The following is a 20,637-nucleotide window of genomic DNA, read 5'->3' as shown; positions in this document are numbered from 1 at the left end:
CTGAAGAAAGAAATTATAGAAGATCTCAGAAGATGGAAAGATCTCCCATGCTCATGGATTGGCAGGATCAACATTGTAAAAATGGCTATCTTGCCAAAAGCAATCTACAGATTCAATGCAATCCCCATCAAAATTCCAACTCAATTCTTCAACGAATTAGAAAGTGCAATCTGCAAATTCATCTGGAATAACAAAAAACCTAGGATAGCAAAAACTCTTCTCAAGGATAAAAGAACCTCTGGGGGAATCACCATGCCCGACCTAAAGCTTTACTACAAAGCAATTGTGATAAAAACTGCATGGTACTGGTATAGTGACAGACAAATAGACCAATGGAATAGAATTGAAGACCCAGAAATGATCCCACACACCTACGGTCACTTGATCTTCGACAAGGGACAAGGGAGCTAAAACCATCCAGTGGAAGAAAGACAGCATTTTCAACAAATGGTGCTGGCCCAACTGGTTGTTATCATGTAGAAGAATGTGAATCGATCCATTCCTATCTCCTTGTACTAAGGTCAAGTCTAAGTGGACCAAGGAACTTCACATAAAACCAGAGACACTGAAACTTATAGAGGAGAAAGTGGGGAAAAGCCTTGAAGATATGGGCACAGGGGAAAAATTCTTGAATAGAACAGCAATGGCTTGTGCTGTAAGATCGAGAATTGACAAGTGGGACCTCATGAAACTGCAAAGCTTCTGCAAGGCAAAAGACACCATCAATAAGACAAAAAAACCACGAACAGATTGGGAAAGGATCTTTACCTATCCTAAATCAGATAAGGGTCTAATATCCAATATATATAAGGAACTCAAGAAGGAGGACTCCAAAAAGTCAAATAACCCCATTAAAAAATGGGGCTCAGAACTGAACAAAGAATTCTCACCTGAAGAATACCAAATGGCAGAGAAGCACCTGAAAAAATGTTCAACATTTTTAATCATCAGGGAAATGCAAATCAAAACAACCCTGAGATTCCACCTCACACCAGTCAGAATGCTAAGATCAAAAATTCAGGTGACAGCAGATGCTGGCGAGGATGTGGAGAAAGAGGAACACTCCTCCATTGTTGGTGGGATTGCAAGCTTGTACAACCACTCTGGAAATCAGTCTGGCGGTTCCTCAGAAAATTGGACATAGTACTACCGGAGGATCCAGCAATACCTCTCCTGGGAATATATCCAGAAGATGTCCCAACCGGTAAGAAGGACACATGCTCCACTATGTTCATAGCAGCCCTATTTATAATAGCCAGAAGCTGGAAAGAACCCAGATGTCCCTCAACAGAGGAATGGATACAGAAATTATGGTACATTTACACAATGGAGTACTACTCAGCTATTAAAAAGAATGAATTTATGAAATTCCTAGCCAAATGGATGGACCTGGAGGGCATCATCTTGAGTGAGGTAACACAATCACAAAGGAACTCACACAATATGTATTCACTGATAAGTGGATATTAGCCCAAAACTTAGGATACCCAAGATATAAGATACAATTTGCTAAATGCATGAAACTCAAGAAGAATGAAGACCAAAATGTGGACACTGTGCACCTTCTTATAATTGGGAACAAAGCACCCATGGAAGGAGTTACAGAGACAAAGTTTGGAGCTGTGATGAAAGGATGGACCATCTAGAGACTGCCGTATCCAGGGATCCATCCCATAATCAGCTTCTAAACGCTGACACCATTGCATACACTAGCAAGATTTTGCTGAAAGGACCCAAATATAGCTGTCTCTTGTGAGACTATGCAGGGGCCTAGCAAACACAGGAGTGGATGCTCACAGTCAGCTATTGGATGTATCACAGGGCTCCCAATGGAGAAGCTAGAGAAAGTACCCAAGGAGCTACAGGGATCTGCAACCCTATAGTTGGAACAACATGATGAACTAACCAGTACCCCGGAGCTCTTGTCTCTAGCTGCATATGTATCGAAAGATGGTCTAGTCGGCCATCAATGGAAAGAGAGGCCCATTGGACTTGCAAACTTTATATGCCCCAATATAGGGGAATGCCAGGGCCAAAAGAATGGGAATGGGTGGGTAGGGAAGTGAGGGGCGGTATGGGGGACTTTTGGCATAGCATTGGAAATGTAATTGAGGAAAATATGTAATAAAAAATAAAAAAAAAGATTGTATATCGTATACACTATAATATTGTATATCATATACACTACGCCCCATCACTGTAAGATTGTATATCGTAACCTCCAAAGGGTTGATAACAACTGCCTTATGTTGTAAATAAGATCTGAATACTCTGCTCACAGATACAGGCAGTGTCAATGAACAGCCTGAGTCAGTGTTTTCACGTCCTTAAATGGACATGCTGCAAGCACTGGCACCAGCTGAGGCTTACTTTGTGTGACTGGCTGTTTTTACTGCTTTTTTTCCTGTTTAGGATATGATGTAACATTGCATTCGATTACATACCACCTCAAGATACAGAGGCAATTTTGCTTAAAATTACACTTTAGTTAGCCATAGTATAAAGTTTTTCTCATTTTCAACTATAGTTGGAAAGTCTCAGTTAGTTCTGTTCCTGAGTACTCTAAGGGGTCCAGCTGCTCAGCAGACAAAATAAATGACAGACATGTGGTCTTGTACATTGGCAAGTGTCTGGCCTGGGTGACGCTTCCATACTGTGGTGCTCAGAGTGGATAAAATTAAAGATTCTCTTTGAAGAATTGTGTTTCTTTTTATATTGATAATGAGTTATATTTATTCCCTTTCATATTAATAATAAGTTTCACTGTGACATTTTGGTGCATATTCATCACTGTCCTGCTCTTATTCTCAAGCCTGCCCATGACCCTATGCACACCTTTCTTAATCTCTAGATATTTATGTCTAGATTCTGCAAATGAGAAAAAGATGAAATATTTTCATCATTTTGTCTCCTCCTTCTCCTCTTAGGTATCTTCCTGATCCCTTATAGTATTTTTAGTATATTTTTTAATTTATAGAATGATTTGAAGTGAAAAACTCGAGAAGATACTAGAATGGCTTTTTACATACTCCCAATCCCATGACCCTTCTCATTAGCACCTCAGATTTACCCATTAGTGAGTTTATATTGACACATAGCTACCACATAAGGTGTATACCTTCTCCATGATTCCTTAGTGTTTCTTTAATGGTCATTCTTTTCCAGCGTTCCACCCAGAGACTCACACAGGTCACTGCTGTGACCCCTTAGTCTGTTCTAGACTGCAACAGTGTATAACTTTCCCTTATTTTGATAATACATCAGCTTGCAGGACAGTTAGTGGAGTATTTTATACAATGTCCTTCAATAAGTCCATCTAATTTTTTCCTCATTATTAAAATTTATTTATATATTTTGAGAAATAACAAATTTACTTAATCATCAATCACCATAAACCCATATATATTTATTTTATACTCTAGATTATTATATAATGCACATCCTTTTGTTGATTTTGTTCCAGCTTAAACCATGTGGTACACTTTCAGTTGAGTATTATATCCTTCAGTATAAGATTGTATATCGTATACACTATACCCCCATCACTATAATATTGTATATCATATACAGTACACCCCATCACTGTAAGATTGTATATCATATACACTATACTCCATCACTGTAAGATTGTATATCGTAAACACTATACCCCCATCATAATAAGACTGTATGTCTTATACACTATACCCCACTACTGTAAGATTATATATATCTTATACAATATACCCCCATCACTGTAAGATTGTTTGTCTTGCCTTTTAGCTAATTTGTCTCAGACCCATCTTATATATTTCAAGCTCTAGTACCAATGAATTATCCATCCTTTAACCCTGGATTCTTACCATTGGTGCTGGTACTACAAACCAGACCAGTGCCTAGGTCTAGGTCTAGGCACTAGGTGGGCCTGCTGTGCCTAGTTTTTCTGTTCTGAAGCTCTCCATGTTGTGGCAGAAGTAAAATACTGTGTGTCTACTACAGTTTTATGTAGAGACCGAGTTGATGAGAGCTGGCACCATAACCATGTTGAGTCTTTTAATCCAACTTGCACTAGTTCTCAGTTTATATTAAATTTCATTGCTTTCTTGCCTCAGTGTTAGTAATTTTCTGCATATACATTCTGTCTATGATATCTTAGACATATACTTTTAAACAACTACAACAAAAAACCCTTTTCTCGTGTAAAAGAACCTAAAGAACTAAAACTGCTTCGAGATGTGTATTCCCTCTGAGACACTGGTTTTTTTGTTTGTTTGTTTGTTTGTTTGTTTGTTTTTTTGTCCATGAGTAAAAGGAAAACACAAAGAATCAAATAGAGTTTTCAAACCAAAGTTTACCTGAGTCACTCTTCCATACATGTCTTGTGTGTTTGCTCTTGATTCCTTCTGTGATGTGTATTTTAAGAACATGGGGTCCCCAATGAAGGAGCTAGAAAAAGGACCCAAGGAGCTGAAGGGGTTTGCATCCCCATAGAAGGAACAAGAATATGAACCAACCAGTACACACCAGAGTTCCCTGGGACTAAACCACCAACCAAAGAGGGCACATGGAGCAACCCATGGTTCCAGCTGCATATGTAGCTGAGTATGGCCTTGTGGGACATCAATGAGAGGAGAGGCCCTTGGTCCTATGAAGGCTTGATGCCCCAGTATAGGGGAATGCAAGGACAGGGAAGTGGGAGTGGGAAGGTTAGTGAGTAGGGGGAGGGGGGATGGAATGGGGGGGTTCAGAGGAGAAATGGGGAAAGGGGATAAAATTTGAAATGTAAATAAAGAAAATATCTAATAAAAAAAGAACATTATAGAAAGTTTTAGAAACTCTTTCATAGGGTGTAAGTTATATCTTCTAAAATTTATTAAGTTTTATCTTGGTTCATAAATCAATGAATTCTTCATTAACTTTTTACAGAACAATATTTGAGAGATAATTGCTACTTTAAGTGAATTTTTGCACACTTAAAAGAATCATATTTCTTAAAAAGAGAGACTACAAAAAGAAATTAGAGCATTAACCTGAGAATTACTCGTTCATTTCCCAGCACACTTATCATTAGAACATTTAACGGTATCTGAAGATACGATACTCCTTTATGATGCACATTGCCATTTTAGAAACTTGGAACGAACTTGGCAGGAAATGATTTGAGGGTAGCTAGTATTGAATAATGCACATTTTTCTATGTCCTGCAAAGTTGCTGGCTCCCTCACTAGAGTAAAAACTAACTGAAACATGGAGCATATTTATTAGTATAGAATTTTTATTATCAGCACATTAGTACCAGGTCTATAGAAATGTAAAAGTCATAAAAACAAACTTAACAATGACATCTCCTGTTCCCAGCTCATTCATTCTTATCTTTTCCCCAAACAGTCATTTCTTCTAATTGTGAAATACACAAACCTACTACATATTATCTTTGCCCACATATCAGATATCATTAAGATCCAGTTAATCGTACCAGAGGGGCGAGAAATTCTTGAAAGGCTTTGTTAAATCAACCTCTTTCTATGAAACAGCTTCTCAGAAACAGTCAAAATTCTTATTGTCATATAGAATGGGATAAAGATATGCTATAGAAAGAAGCCATACATGCCAGACCCAAAGGAATCCTCTGCAATAAAAAAAATGGCTAAGGTGTTCCAAAACCTACTTTCCTGTTCGTTTCTCCGAATTATTGAGGTTCCCACAGGTTTTGCTGCCATGTGCTCAGAGTTTTTCATAGCTCAGAAACTGTACAACTTCATTGTCACCACTGGAGACAAAATTTCCACAATTGCCCCAGTTGTCTCTCTTCATTTTCAAGAGACGATAGAACAATGAAATACGCAATTGCACGGGGGCGGTGATTTCAAATCAGTTTGTCAACAATGATGCTTCATTGACATTAAAGCTGCCCACAGTTCACAGACTGGATGCTTAAACAATTCCTGGAAAGCATTTCCAGTGATGTGAGTACACTACTTCTCCTCACCCTTCTATTAAAAATTGCCTTCTGCCTTTTTCTTTAACCTCCTGGTTTTCTTTTGTGTCCACACAGACTGAATGCCACAAGTACACACCGTACTGACCCTTGAGCATCTTTTAAGACATCTAAGGATAGCCTGCTATTAAAAAGCAATGGCTACCTTCCTAGATCCATTTTGAGAGATGTGCTTCCTAACACTTCATACGTGTCCAAATCTGGGATGATTCTGACTGCTGTTCGTTCACTCCTTTTCTTTCTTTTGTTCCCTTGATAGCTCATTCTCTCTGGCTTCACTGCAGTGTTTCCTTCTGAGTTCTCACCTTTTTCTCTCTTTCCATCCTTAATTTTTACTGCAAGGCCTGTTTTTCTTTCTCACTCTGTTGGAATTCCACAGGGCCACTCTTTGTCTTTATGTATGTGCAATATGACAAACTAAATCTGACCAAAGCCTGTGAATTGTTCATCATGACACCTTTTCAACATAGGACAAGTGTTGGAACTGGGGCTGCATTGCATGTCAGGGTCAGGATGCCACCTTTACAGCTTAGCATCTGCAGGATACTTAATTGAGAAAATCTATAAGCTCTGAATGAAATTCCTGGATCTTCTGTGATGAAGCAGCTAGGAACAAGGAAAAATAGCTCTACTCACATGTAAGGCTTGGAAGATATTAGTGTTTTATAAAAGTGAACACACAGTCCACACAGGCTAGGGTAAATAGTGAGACAAATATTAAGTTGTAGCTACCCTACATATTCAGAATAGAAGAGAAAATGTTTATTTCGATTCATAAGTCTTGAAAAATGTGATATAATTGAGAAGATGATAAGAGAATTAAAATGGGAATTCTAATCATACATGTCAATAAGCCAAAATTATACTCATTTTTTAGCAAAGTATATTTATTTGTATCATGAGATCCAAGTGCAAAGCATATCAAAACAATGTGAAAATACTAATTAATACATAGATTTGACATCTCTAAAAATATCTCATATATGAGGCTGGAGATATAACTCTAGCAAAAGAGGACTGGTGCTCTTACAGAGGACCCAAGGTTATGGTCCCAGTACTCACACAGAGGTCATCAGCCATCTGAAACTGAAGTTCCAAAGATCTGATGTTCTCCTGTGGCCTTTGCAGGCACCAATTGCAAACGTGGTACACAGACATACATGCAAACAAAATGCCCAAACACAGTGAATAACTAAATAAATTTTAAATAGCATATATTTTAGAATGCACACCATTTGGAAATGTTAACATCTGTTTAGTCTGTTCTGCTGTTTGTTACCTACTGCTATAAATATGAAGAAGGTAGAAAAATGGTTGAGAAGAATGAATATCTGAAAAACATTAAAAATTAGACAAGAAGCAGTGTTGTTATCAAGGTGGCTCAGCAAGTAAAGGTGCTTCCCACCCATCCTAATGACCTGAATTCCATCCATGGAGTCTTATGCTAGAAGGAGAGAACCGACTTCCGTATTCTTTGACCTCCAAAGGAATACTACGACTCGTGCATGAGCTTATGTGTGCACACATACACGCACATGCACACACACACACACACACACATTCATGTAATAACTTTTTAAATAAGTTGTCGTATTTTATGAGTTATATAAAACAACACATATGCAATGGAGGCCAGTTTAAGCCTTATCTACTAGACCATCAATCAATAGAATCAATATACAGGGGGGTTGTTTGTTTTTTTCTTATTCTCTAAAGCAGTGTGCAAGGAGGGTTATTTTTAAAGATTACCTTAAAGGTACCTAAGATGCTCTTTGATACAATAAAGTTAATTAATTAGTACTTTTACTAATTCATATTCACTATGTTTAGGAAAAAAAAGTTTTCAAAAATAAATATGCACTGAGAATTAAGAATGTCTGTCTAAGAAAGCATCTGTAATCAGTAGAGAAAGGTATTGAGCAATTGTCTCTGAACCACTGCAACACTAATCTCTGTCCTATGACTATGCCTGCTAAGATCTGTGGGTTTTGAGCACAAATGATCCTCAGTACAGAAGAGCATGGTGCCACCCCGAGTATTCTTCATTCACAAACTGGCTCCTTTACTCTGAGAACACACACATGTGACTTGTTTCCATGGTAACACACAAATTAAAGATCCCAAAGTCAGCTGCAGGGAAAGAAAAAACATCTTTTTTTTTATTATTTTAAAGGAAAACCTTTGCCCTAGTTTTTAGCAGTTATTGTGAGTATTGCCAATGTCTTTAAGTATAATTTCGAGCCTTCTTCATCATGAGCAAGACATTGTAATCATGCCATATATTTCGCATGGGCAATAGAACAGCGCTGCTCCTCTTAAGACTCTAATATATTAGGCTTAGAAAATAAAGGAATTTTTTTTAGTAGGCTGTGCACTTGATCGCAGTCTTTTTTGTGAACTGACCTGTCTGTCCTGATACCTGTTTTTTTTAATCTCTTCTGATAAATAGCAACTGCTCAAAGTCAAAAACAACAAACTTAACTCATGATAAAGAACATTAACATAAATTGATACTTCAATACTCAGATAAATTCAAAGATTCAGCTCTCATAGCCTTTAATTTTCTGACAATGATTCTTCTCCACAGAACTGTATGCTTTGGCAGTATCCAACTTTTAAAACTGAAACAACAGAAGCTTCTGTGAGTGAGACAGGGGGACTGTCTCTCCCTGAACTCAGGCCCCTCCCTAGATGCTGGATGCTTTCATAGTTAATCTTCTCACTGGTCCTTGAAGTTTTATTCTTATTTTCCTTTTGAGGAAACTGAGGCTCCTTGGTATTAAGTTAACTTGTTCAGATAAATGAAAGAATCAAAATTCAAGTCAAAAGAAACAGCTTAAGTTAGTGCACTCAATGGAATTTGGAGAAAAGCATATTATGTCATCACTGTTATATTTTCCAAATCTCTTTGTAAGGTAGATTGCACATTGGGATATATTTTACAAAAAAATATCTTCTTTGCAATAAAGGACAATGTGGACAGTTTAACACATCAAGTTTTCTGGCTTATTACTGGTTCCATGAGAGAGAGAAGGGGAGGAAAAAGGAATGCAGTCATTTGCCACATAACAGGCCACTGTACTTTTAGAACCAATTCAGTTTCCCTGCACGTAGTTCAAGGACAAAACAGTGCCTGATATAGAGCTCCTTTTTTTTTTTTTTTTTTTTTTTTTTTTGATTTATACTCTATTTCCTGTACAACAGATTACAGAACGGCTTTTGTTTCAGATAAAACGAATACGCACAAGGTACTGTGGTGCTGACCTCCACCTGATGCTAACACATGCTCCAAATTTATACAGATTTTAAATTTATAACCAAGTCTGAGCAGATGATGGTGCCATCTGAGGTGTGGGACCGAATCCTGTGTTGACATCACCCTAAACAACTGTGAAAGCAGTGCCTCTGCAGATGTCTTTGCGCTGCTCTCTGTACTCTTCGTTCATTTAAATGTCGATGAGCTGAGACAGTACCAAAAAGCATGCTCTTAGTTGGCCTTAACTCCTTGTCCTTTTCAGGCACTTCCTTGAATTCAATTATAGTTCAGTTTAATTCAGAGTAGATCAGGATTCCCATCACCATAGAACAATTTAATTGTGTTTTCTTTCTGACTGACCATTCACTTGATGGAAGTCTTTACTAATATTAATGACTACAAGTGACTAATATTAGAAAAAGAAATTAAAACAGTACCTTCTTTTGTGTGATTTAGAACAGTTCTTTGAATTAATGCACACAAAATTTGAATTCCCACTGCATGCAAGCTTCTTCATCTGTGCATATCCCATCATTGATTCCTCTGTGAATAATAATACAGACTTTAAAACCTATTAGACTTAAATTCAACTACCGCTTCTGCCAATTTCTGCTTATGTAAATTTGATGGAAGTCTAGTTTTGTTTGTACCTTGTATGCAAAGGTAATAGCATTAGATTAAGAATTTGTGTGAGGAGTAAATGTGAAGAAAAAAAAAACCCTTATCAAATGCTAAAACCAGCGCCTATTTCTGACAGCACAATACCCCACAATGCCCTTCCCTTCTGTGGCTCTTCCCTAAATGCTCTCTGATTTTTTTTTTATTCCACTCTATGGTCACACTGATCACCTTACTGTTCCCTAACTAGCACATTTCCCACCGTCGCTTCTTGGCACATGTCATTAACACTGCCCATTCCTCCTTCCATTTCACAGAGCTCCTTGGATATGAATATTTCTTCCCTGCCCACGTCTCTTCTGGCCTCTCATCCTTTGAGCTCACTCTAAACATATTGCCAATTCTGTAAATACATCAACTATAACTTTGACATTTACATTTGCATTATAACAACATTTTTATTACAAGCCCTCATGCTTTAGGGTCCTGGGAAGCAGAGGGCAGATAATGGAGCTTCTAAAAGAATATGGCCATTGTGTCCACTGTCTGTTTTGTTATTTGTGGCATCACTCAGCACCAAACCCAGGGCCTGGTAAATTCCAGGCCAGTGCCCTACCACTGACCTCCCTACAAGCCTTTCTAGCTCTTTTGAGCGTACAGTTCTAGCCGTAGGCAGGACAAGACCGCCCTCATACTCTCAAAGCTGCATTGAGTAAGAACTGGACTCAATGACTGCTTGATAAACACAGTTTAAACAATACGGACTGTATACAGAGGCATCAGGCAACTGGAGATAGAGGGGAAGAGGGAAATAAGTGAACCTGGGAAGGAAGCATAGAAGAACACAGCACTCATTTATCATCCACTTTATTCCATGTCTAGAAACCTGATGAGTTGGTAACAATAGATGTACAGTGTGTCCTGAAGAAAATTCATTTCGCCCTTTTTAGCTTTTCATACTCATGTTCTAGGAGAAACACCATGAGAAATGTAGTTTCGCATTAAAATCATGAGTCGAACAGTCTTTAAAAGTATAGGTGATGGAAAACAGCATGCGAGAAGCTAGACAGATTGTCGAAAATAAGAGCATCAACCTGCCTGCTTCAAACCGAGAGGCCCAGTGCTGAAATCAGAATGCGTGCTGTGGGGAAACTGTATCAGGAAATCTGTCCCCGTGTCAACAGTCCCTGAAGTCTGCTGACCTGGGCAGATACTCCAATTGATTAACTTCATCTGTGTCACCCGCAGAAAGAAAGGCAGTGGTAACTGATGACTTCACCAGTATCCATCTTTTCTATTTAAGGAAGTTAGAAATACTCCCTAAGATGGATGCTGAAGTAGGTACCATCTATCTTTGGGGCCTAATATATGGTTGGTGGTTTCTTAAAAACCTGAAGCCAAGGGCCTTGAGAGGCAGAGCAAGGAAGTTTTCCCAAAGATAAGCTTAAAATTTTTGCTGATTTTTGATAATATTGGAATCTTGACATTTCCTTAAATGCAAGAGATAGCAGAAACTAAAGAAGAGAAATAAGTTATCCTTCCTCCTTCCAGACTATATATACCATGTAGCTATGCTAACATAAAAGTTTAGCATTTCTTGCTTCTATCCAATAGCGCACACACACACACACACACACGCTAAGCTTTATTCTACTTCATGAAATGTAAGTTCAAAAATTTCTATATCTCTTCTTGAAAATTTCATCTACAGAAATCAATCCAGTTTTTAACACCATTAATGCTTCCAGTGTAGTATTCCAATTCTTTTTTTCTATATTCTCCAACACATGACCTGCACTTCCAGTAAGTCTGACTGGTTATTATGTTCTTGTGTATAGAGGACTGTATCCTTAATATTATTAGCTGCAATCATATTCTCTGCCTATTGATTAACTTTTATGTCCTATAATTGTTTTGTTTAAGCAACTTTAATTATATAATATTGCTTGAATCTGTTCTTGTACAGAATGTTAAAGAATTTAGATTCTGAGCATCAAGGTAGCTAAGCAGAAAATGGTTCTTGCTCTGTAAACCGAAGTTTGATCCCTAGAACCTGCTTAGATGTGGAATGAGAGAACTAACTCCCAAATGTCCCCTGACCTCCATTATGCCATGATGTGTGTACCTCCCCCATACACACATCATGAGTGCACACACACACACACACACGCTAAGCTTTATTCTACCTTCTCTTTTCAGAGAGACATTTGCCGCTACCATACTTGTTCATATGCATAGACAAAGTATGTGTCTCTTTGTGTGTATACATATTTATAAACCAATTTTTGTGTTTATGTTTATTTTACATAAAGATCATACTCCAATGTTGTTGTTAACACTTATATTCATCCATTTTCTTATAAATCTTTCTGTACCAGGAATAGACACTTGCTACAATATTCCAAGTACAGAAATTCAATCAACCACCAGTAATCAATGAATATTTGTTTTACTTTCATTTTGCTGGCTGGAAAAAAAAATGTCAAATTGAACACAATCCTTCAGTATTTTTTCTGGGGTATTATCATAGTTTGAATGTGGGAACTCACTGCTCAGTCTGACCACATGGACTAGGAACAGTGTTCTCCTGGACTGCCATAACATGCATCAGGGTTCAGCCAACAAGAATAACAGCATAAGTCAGCTGCTGGTTGTGTTCTCTTCCTAACTTCCATGAAGATGCCACGTGAGTATACTCAAGTAGCATTTCTTCAATCTGCACACACGAATTCTCTCTTGTCTGCATAAGGACACCGGCCCCATCATGCACTTCCTGCACTCAGGACCTAACTCAAAGCTAATTACCACAGATACCGTGTCCAAACAGCATCCTACTGAGGATTGAACATATGAGTCTTGCAGGTACCTAGTGTAGCAGGCAGAAACCTAAGATGGAAGTTTCAGGTTAGGGGGCTCTGCCAGATGGCCCCTGTAATGTCCCCTCTCACCTTAGTGTTCAAAGCAACCACTGTCCTGTACCAATAGCACCACACCGTGCTTCTCAATCTTTTCTTTTCTCCTGGATTTTTTTAAATTAAAGAAAAGAAAAAAGTCTCTCATCCTTAGATTACATCTTCCATTTACCACTAGGTCTGAGCAATGAACAATGCTTAATGACCATTTCTGGAATTGTTTTTACTCATTTTCCTATCAGGAGGGAGTTCATACATAATGAATACTAATTCACTGTATCTCTTTTAAGGTTGGAGTTCTAATGTTTTGTTAATTATTAGATTCCTAACAGAACATATAGCACATACTGTGTGCTCAGTAAACATTTACTGAATTTACAAGAAAGAATACGAAGAATGAATCAGAAATGCTGTGAACACTTTTCAGATTACTACATTGTGCCTAAACAAAAGGTGATAACCTCAATGTGTTCACACTTATCAGTATTTCCACTAAATATTCTACATTCTGTGTCTCACCTTATAACCATTGTCACCATAGATAATAAACAAATTTTCATTATTTCACTGTGACTGCGAGATTCTTTTTTCATTCCATTCATTTTATACTATTTGACTTACCATGCTTATAATCCAAACAAAATATAATTTAATTAACATGAACATTAAGACATTAAGGAGTGAATTCATATATAACATCACAAATGAATTTTATAGAATAGCACATGTCAAGCACACGCAACAGTTTGTTGAGTTGTGCCTGAGTATATGTGTGTGCGCACATGTGAGTGTGTGTGTGTGTGTGTGTGTGTATATATATATGTGTGTGTGTGTACAGAGACCAGAAGTGTCAGATTACCCTACGATAGTTGGTGTTACAAACAGTTGTGAGGCATCTGCATAGGTGCTAGAAATCAAACTCCAAAGACATGCTCAAACATAGAATAGTCACATTACATTTCAGTAAATGTCCTCAGAGACTCCTCAAGAAAAGAACTTAGAAGTCAACATATGATCTCCACTTATATTTGATTTATTATGTGAGATTAATTCACACACTATGGGGGCTATATATAAACTAAATAAGATGCAGAATGTCAACACTACTATCTATTTGTATGTATGTTTAGCAAAATTCATAGAAGCAAAACCCTGGCCTATGATGCCAAGCAAAGGCTTTGGAAACTTAGTAATGGTGTTTAGAAGCTGAAAAAGATATACACACCAAAGTAACCTTGCTAGCTAAAAGACTCTGTGAATGTCCCTTATTGCAGCAATGTCCTCTGGAAATGATAGACAGTCATATCTGTCTTTTTTTTAAACCACATTTCTACTTCTGAGTAGTGGTATTGTCAACATATGATATGAAAACCATCAATACATGCCAACAGTGTTTGCAGTGCAGGTGGCAAGAAACTCTATGGCTAAGGCAGGGGAAAAAATGAAAAAGAAAACAATCAAGTCAGAAAGTATATCTTGTGCTGAGATGAGCAGGAGAGCCTAGTAAACCAGAGGAGGAAACTGATAATTTATACATCAGAACAAATACATCTACGCTCAGTGAACTAAGAGCAAAACCATCTCATTTATCACCATCCTTTGCATACAAAATAGCTTATGCACATTATATTACCCACGTATCCTTTGAAAATGCCAACCAAAGAACTTGCTCCTAGTGAATAATTATTTACATGTTCTTTTCCTCTACAAGTAAAAATTATTAGTCTAGTACAGTCAGCCTGATGATGAAGTGAAATTGTGGAAAAAGTAGCAGGCAAGAAGTCATTTCGCAGAGAATAAACTAGAATACTCAGATATAAAGGGAATTTTCCAAGAAGACATTCGGCCCAAACCGTCTTAGATCTACTCATTTAATAAAGTTCATTAGGTGTTTGTTAGAGGTCTGCTCGGCACAGCTTTGGCAAGTCCATATTATAGGTTCAGAAACTACAAATGTCTTTGAATGATTTAGTGCTCGTATTGACCCATACCTTATTCGGGTGCCCAGACATACACATAAAGTCAAACAAGGTAAAGACAGTGGGCATTTAAAAGGATTGTGCAAATCAAGTCTGTCTCCAGCTCAGTTTTATTAATGGACAGGATATAAGTTGAAATAACTTTTAATTTCTATGAAAATGTATGACACACCAAATCTCCCTTTGGTAAGTGAAGAAACTACATTTATCAAATACTCATTTAGCAAGCACTGTGTGCTGGGAGCTAGGGATGCAACTAGTAAGTACTTCCCACCTGGAAAGAGCTCTCAAGCTAAGGATGTCTACTGGGAGAGATTTGTAGAGCTCAACACTTGGCAGACTAGCAAAGAGGACCATTAAGTTTTGTTTGAACTGGAGAGGTACCTGAAGGAACAGCCTTTGGACAGAAAGAGCTTTGTATACAAAACATGAGACATCTATAGCAGTTGAGTAATGGTCCTAAAATGATGGTTTTATGTGTAAGCAGGACAGATTAAGGAATTATCCCAGGATCTTATGTGTAGTATGTGAAAAATCAGGCTTGGGAGTCCTGCTCGTTTTGTTTTCTGTGTAAATCAAAAGAAACCTGTCCCAAACATGCATTTGGTCCCACATGCAAACACTTCCCTGGAGCCTTGATCTTCCCCTGCATGGACTATACTGCACAGCACATCTGCTTCCTCATCAAAGCCTCTGGTTTTCCTCACTGCCTATTGTTCAGCTCTTCCCCTAACTCACCTCGGTGCTAGTATTTTCTTCAATGTCTACAGATACATTTCTATACAGAAGAAATATACATGTTTAACAACAGCACTTCTGAGGCCATTTATTCTTCCTTCCCCTCTCCTCCCTTCTCCTTCCTTCTCTTCTCTCTTCCTCTCTCCTCTCCCTACCCCTCTCCCCTCTCCTCTCTTTCCCACTCTTCTTCCTATTCACAACACACTAACTCTTTAAAATATGGATCTAAATTCTCCCTTCCTTCCTGCACAACACACTTAACAGCCTCTCTTCACCTGTATTCTTATTTTCTGTATTATAAAGATAAATATTAAGGATATAGTTGTCATTGTCTCTCTTTTGTTAGCCATATACATTATATAAAATGATGGCTTTCATTAAGACATCTTATACACGTGTTTATAATGTACTTTATCTAGTGATTCTCCCAATTATCTCTTCTTTACACACTGAGATTCAAAAACACAAACATTACAGGTTTTCTCTCAAATACATAATTGAGATTTCAATGGTAAGGGAAGGAGAACAAGAACAGATAATTGACCGGCTTCTAGAGGCATTTCAGGTGTGTATCATATGTGTGTCAGTAGATGGCAAAGAGCAGAGAGGCTATGTCTAAGCTCACTGGCCCGAGAACATCTGAATGAGTAGTAGCCTAACACTTCCTGACAAAGAAAAAGAAAAGGAAAAAGAAAGAGAAAGAGAAAGAGAAAGAGAAAGAGAAAGAGAAAGAGAAAGAGAAAGAGAGAGAGACAGAGACAGAGAGACAGAGAAAGAGAAAGAGAAAGAGAAAGAGAAAGAGAAAGAGAAAGAGAAAAGAAAAGGAAAAGGAAAAGGAAAAGGAAAAGGAAAAGGAAAAGGAAAAGGAAAAGGAAAAGGAAAAGGAAAAGGAAAAGGAAAAGGAAATAAAAAAGGAGCCTGAGACAACCACTAGTCGGGCACCAGGGGGCCCAGACAGAGAGCTAACATGAGAAGTGTCTGGCTGCCCCAAACAGGCTCCCAGGGTAGAGAGTGAATAAGAGACAAGAAGAACCTCAGCTGGGACCAAGGGCCCTAGATGGAGGTGAGCTTGAGACAGACAAACAGACAAACCTCTCATGGGGCCACTAGGGCCTGAGCCAGCCTGAGATGATCACCCAACACCATGGGGCCCTAATAGGGAGCTAGACTGAGATGACCACCAGTCCTGCTCCCTGCATGCCTGGGGGAAATGGGGGCCAATCTGAAAGGATTCCTGCCTGGTGCCATATACATTAGCAGGACATAGAATTCCTGAGACCACTCCTGAGGTCCCCAGACACTCAGAGACTCTGGGTGTCATTAAGAGAGGCAAGTAAATGGTGGAGAAAAGGAAGACAAGAAGAGAAAAACAGAAAGATGTAGGTACAATGAAGAGATGCAGAACTAGAGACTCAAGGGTAGTCTGATGTAAGTAGACAGTGACACCACCTGAGACCATGGTGGGGTCCTGGCCTATGCTGCCACCTGGGGCCTCCTCTGCATCCTTGGCCCTGAAGCAGCAGAAGTCTTATACCATGCAAGTCCAAGAGGACATCATCACTGGTCTGGGTTGCCACAATGGGACATATTGACGTCTGAGGACTGAGCAGGAATGGCCCCATCTCTTACCTGGGCATCATGGGAGATCTGGCCCTGGGGACATGAGATTAGAAGAGCTGACCCCACCCCTAGCCAGCTACAGCACTCAAACACTGCAAAGTTTCAGGTGAGCCGGGCCCCCAGTGTATGAGTGTGCGAATGCTGGCCCAGCCACTCATCTCCCATAGATGAGGGAGAGATGCCCTCCCTCCTCCCCACGCCTCACCACCTACAGCAGGTGGGAGACCTTGCCTTGGGATCATGAGAGCAGAAGAGCTGGCCTTGCCCCTCACCATCTGCAGCATTCAGGAGAGGGGCCTGCATCTAGCCTCCGCAGCAGAGTAGAGCTGAACCTGGTGGCAGGAACATGGCAAGTTGGTCCCAAGGGTGTGAGCATTGGAAAGATGGCTCTGCCACTTGTCTATTGAGTAGTGATGTGGACAAGAGAGACATGCCCCATTCTTCCCCCTTGCCACCTAAGGCAGGCAGGAGAATTGGCCCCAATGTCATCAGAGCAGGAGAACTTTCCCTGCCCCTCACTTACTGCAACACTCAGGAAAGTGAGTCCTGCACCTTGCCTGGGCAATATAGTAGAGCTCGCTCTGTATGTAGGGTTTCAGGTGAGCCAGTCGCAAGGGTGCAAGCACAGAAGAGGCAGTCCTGCCTCTTGTCTGCTGGGTGGTGGTGCAGATAAGGGAGAGAGGCCCCCTTCCCCTCCCTCATTCCTCACTACCTATGGCAGGAGGGAGGGCTGGCCCCGAATCATGGCAGTAGAAGAACTCTCCCTGTACCTTATCAGCTGCAATACTAGGAAGAGTGGCCCTGCACCTCACCTGGGCAGCAGGGTAAAGATGACCCTGGTTGCAGAGATTGCTGGGTGAGCCAGACACTAAGGGCATGAGAGCAGTAAGGCCAGTAAGCTGTCAGGTCCAGATCCAAGGCTTTAAATTGGCCCATCCCACCATCTACCCCATCGATGAACTGCTAGAGTACAGGAAGAGACCAATCTAAGGATTCCAAGGCCTCGGGATCTTCATGACATGGGGCACAATGCTTAAGAGGAGCTTCAGAGAGGGCCCAGTGTTAGCAGAGCATCAGAAGCCAGAGGCCTCATACCAGACCAAGGAGTCATTGCCGTGAACATATGCAAGAAAGGAGTGTGGACGAGGGGCTGATGAGATGGCCCAGCAGGTAAGAGCAATGACTGCTGTTTGGAAGGTCCTGAGTTCAAATCCCAGAAACCACATGGTGGCTCACAACCATCCATAGTGAGATCTGACGCCTCTTCTTCTGGCAGAGCTGGAGTGAGCAGAGGACCTGAATTCAATTCCCAGCAACCACATGATGATTCACAACCATCTGTACAGCTACAGTATAACCATATACATATGAATGAATGAATGAATGAATGAATGAATGAATGAATGAATGACATGCTAATCGGTGAAGCCTGCTCAAATAAATAAATAAATAAATAAATAAATGGAGTGTGGATGAAAGGGTACACTGTGGGACACTCTGTGACACGCTACAGCTTCCATAAGATTTTTTCCCCTCGTTGTGGGGGAGATGGCAAGGATAGAGGACAACTATGAGGGGCGGTGAGTGGAATTGGGGTGCATGATGTGAAATTAACAAAGAACCAATAAAAAGTTTTTAAAAATTAAATTAAAAATAAAAAACAGATGCTTGCACATATATATATGACCTAATTTAATCCTCCTAGCAACCCTTTGTGGAAAGGACTCTCACTCCTCCCATTTCACAGATGGGGAAACAAAGGCAGGAAGAGGATCGATACCATCCGGAGAGCACAGAGGTAGAGGGTGGAAAGCAGTGAGCTTTTAAAGTTCCTCACAAAGAGTCTGGAATACAGTAATCCTGGATAAATCAGTCAACCTTAGCATGTCATGATCTTCCGCCTTCTGCTACCCTCATTTGTTCACTTACTAGAATTCTATTTCTACCTCTTTCCCTGTCTCTTCAGCTGGAGATGGCTCTCCTTAGCAGCCCGCCCAGTTTTTCCTTTTGGCATCCTCCCTTCTTCTAATAACATCTTACTGGTATTTTTATGTCACTTACCAGACTAATTTTCTCTCACACACAGACACGTTTTCTGAGAGATCTGACATGGGCATCGTATTTGTTGGGGCACCTTTGACTACTATGTAGCACTCTGGTACAACGCCTTACCTGATGTGTGGGATAAATTTTTACTGAACTAACTTGTAAGATTATCAAACTAATTTGTAAGATTATAGTCCAGGATTCAGTTATGAGGAACCATTTTCACTTTAAAACACACATACACACACAATACCTGTTCCCGAGTTCTTATGATAGTCACACTTTCTGAGATGAGGCAAACTGGAAGAATCAGCCAAGACATTTTCTTTTTATGAGATTTTGGTATCAGACCTCTTCCCTACTCAAAAGAGTACTCCATCAGAATCGATGTCCATAAGAATGCATTAATTGAAAAGCAGACCTCTAGCAGAATTGGCTGAATCACGCTGGGGTTCAATCACGCACAGATAAGTGTGTGCTTATTGCAAGGCATCTTACTTTCCTAGTACAGATGAGCCTTTCCAAGGTACACAGTGAACTCTGAACAGAGCAGGAAAGGTTCAGTACAGAAAAGGTTCAGAACAGAAGAGGTTCTCTATCTAAGAAGCACCAGTGCCATCTGCAGGCAAGTCCTAGGTAGTAGTTCTGTTTTCACCCATGGATTGCTCTGCAGTTCCATCAAAAGGCCTTTCACATCCTTACTCCATGTTAAAATACTGCAGATATCATCTTCTATGGAAGGGTTCCATCCACACTCTTTGACAGTGATGCAGGTATTGTGAACATAAAACAAACTAGAGCCTGGAGAGGAGTGGCTCAGAGGCTAAAATCCCGTAGAGGCTGAGGACTGTAGTTATCCCCAAACTACAGGCTTTGTGTGGTAATCCTTTGCTCAAGCTGGCCACATCCCAAGGGAGCTTGCCTCTAAATGAGGTGGAGAGCAATAGAAGATACCCAAAAGAGTATCAGTTGCTGTGAACACACAAGCTGTTAACCCTCCAGCATTTGGGAGGCAGAGGCAGGTGAGTCTCTAATTTTCCAGCCGGATCAGCCTCAAGAGTTCCAGGCCAACTAAGGCTACATAAGGAGACCTGTCTAGAAGAAATCGGTAGTACAGGGTACTTACTCTGCTCATCTCCATGACTTCATTTGCTTAAATTGTGCTTCCTAGCTGTTAAAATTAAATAGTCACTAATTGCTAACTGCAACTACAAAGGCACTAATAAAACCCCACGTATGATAACAGGAAATTATGTATTGCCATACAGAAGTAACCCAATAATACCACATTGCATTTATTTTTCAATTCTTTTAACACAAATTTATGTTTACCATGTTTTGTTTGACAAGTGGATGAATGCAATTCTGCACCTTGGTCTGGAAATCCTGAGATCTGCAAAGAAAAATTATAAAGTTTTATCTTTTTGAAGCTCTCCAAATTCTCTTATCAATCCTTGCTTTTCTTAGTCTACCTATAGAATGTTTCTTTAT

The 20,637-nt window shown here is 39.6% G+C and overlaps 1 pseudogene; it reads left to right on the top strand.

Moving 5' to 3' along the window:
* The first annotated feature begins 16,023 nt into the window (after positions 1-16,023).
* Positions 16,024-16,143, top strand: LOC115032878 (small nucleolar RNA SNORA17; annotated as a pseudogene).
* The last annotated feature ends 4,494 nt before the right edge of the window (positions 16,144-20,637 follow it).

Source organism: Mus caroli, unplaced genomic scaffold (assembly GCF_978045245.1).
Source record: "Mus caroli unplaced genomic scaffold, Mus_caroli_1 scaffold_14, whole genome shotgun sequence".
Taxonomy (NCBI): Eukaryota; Metazoa; Chordata; class Mammalia; order Rodentia; family Muridae; genus Mus; species Mus caroli.
Note: the sequence above shows the minus strand (reverse complement) of the source record. Positions and strands in the feature narration are given on the sequence as shown.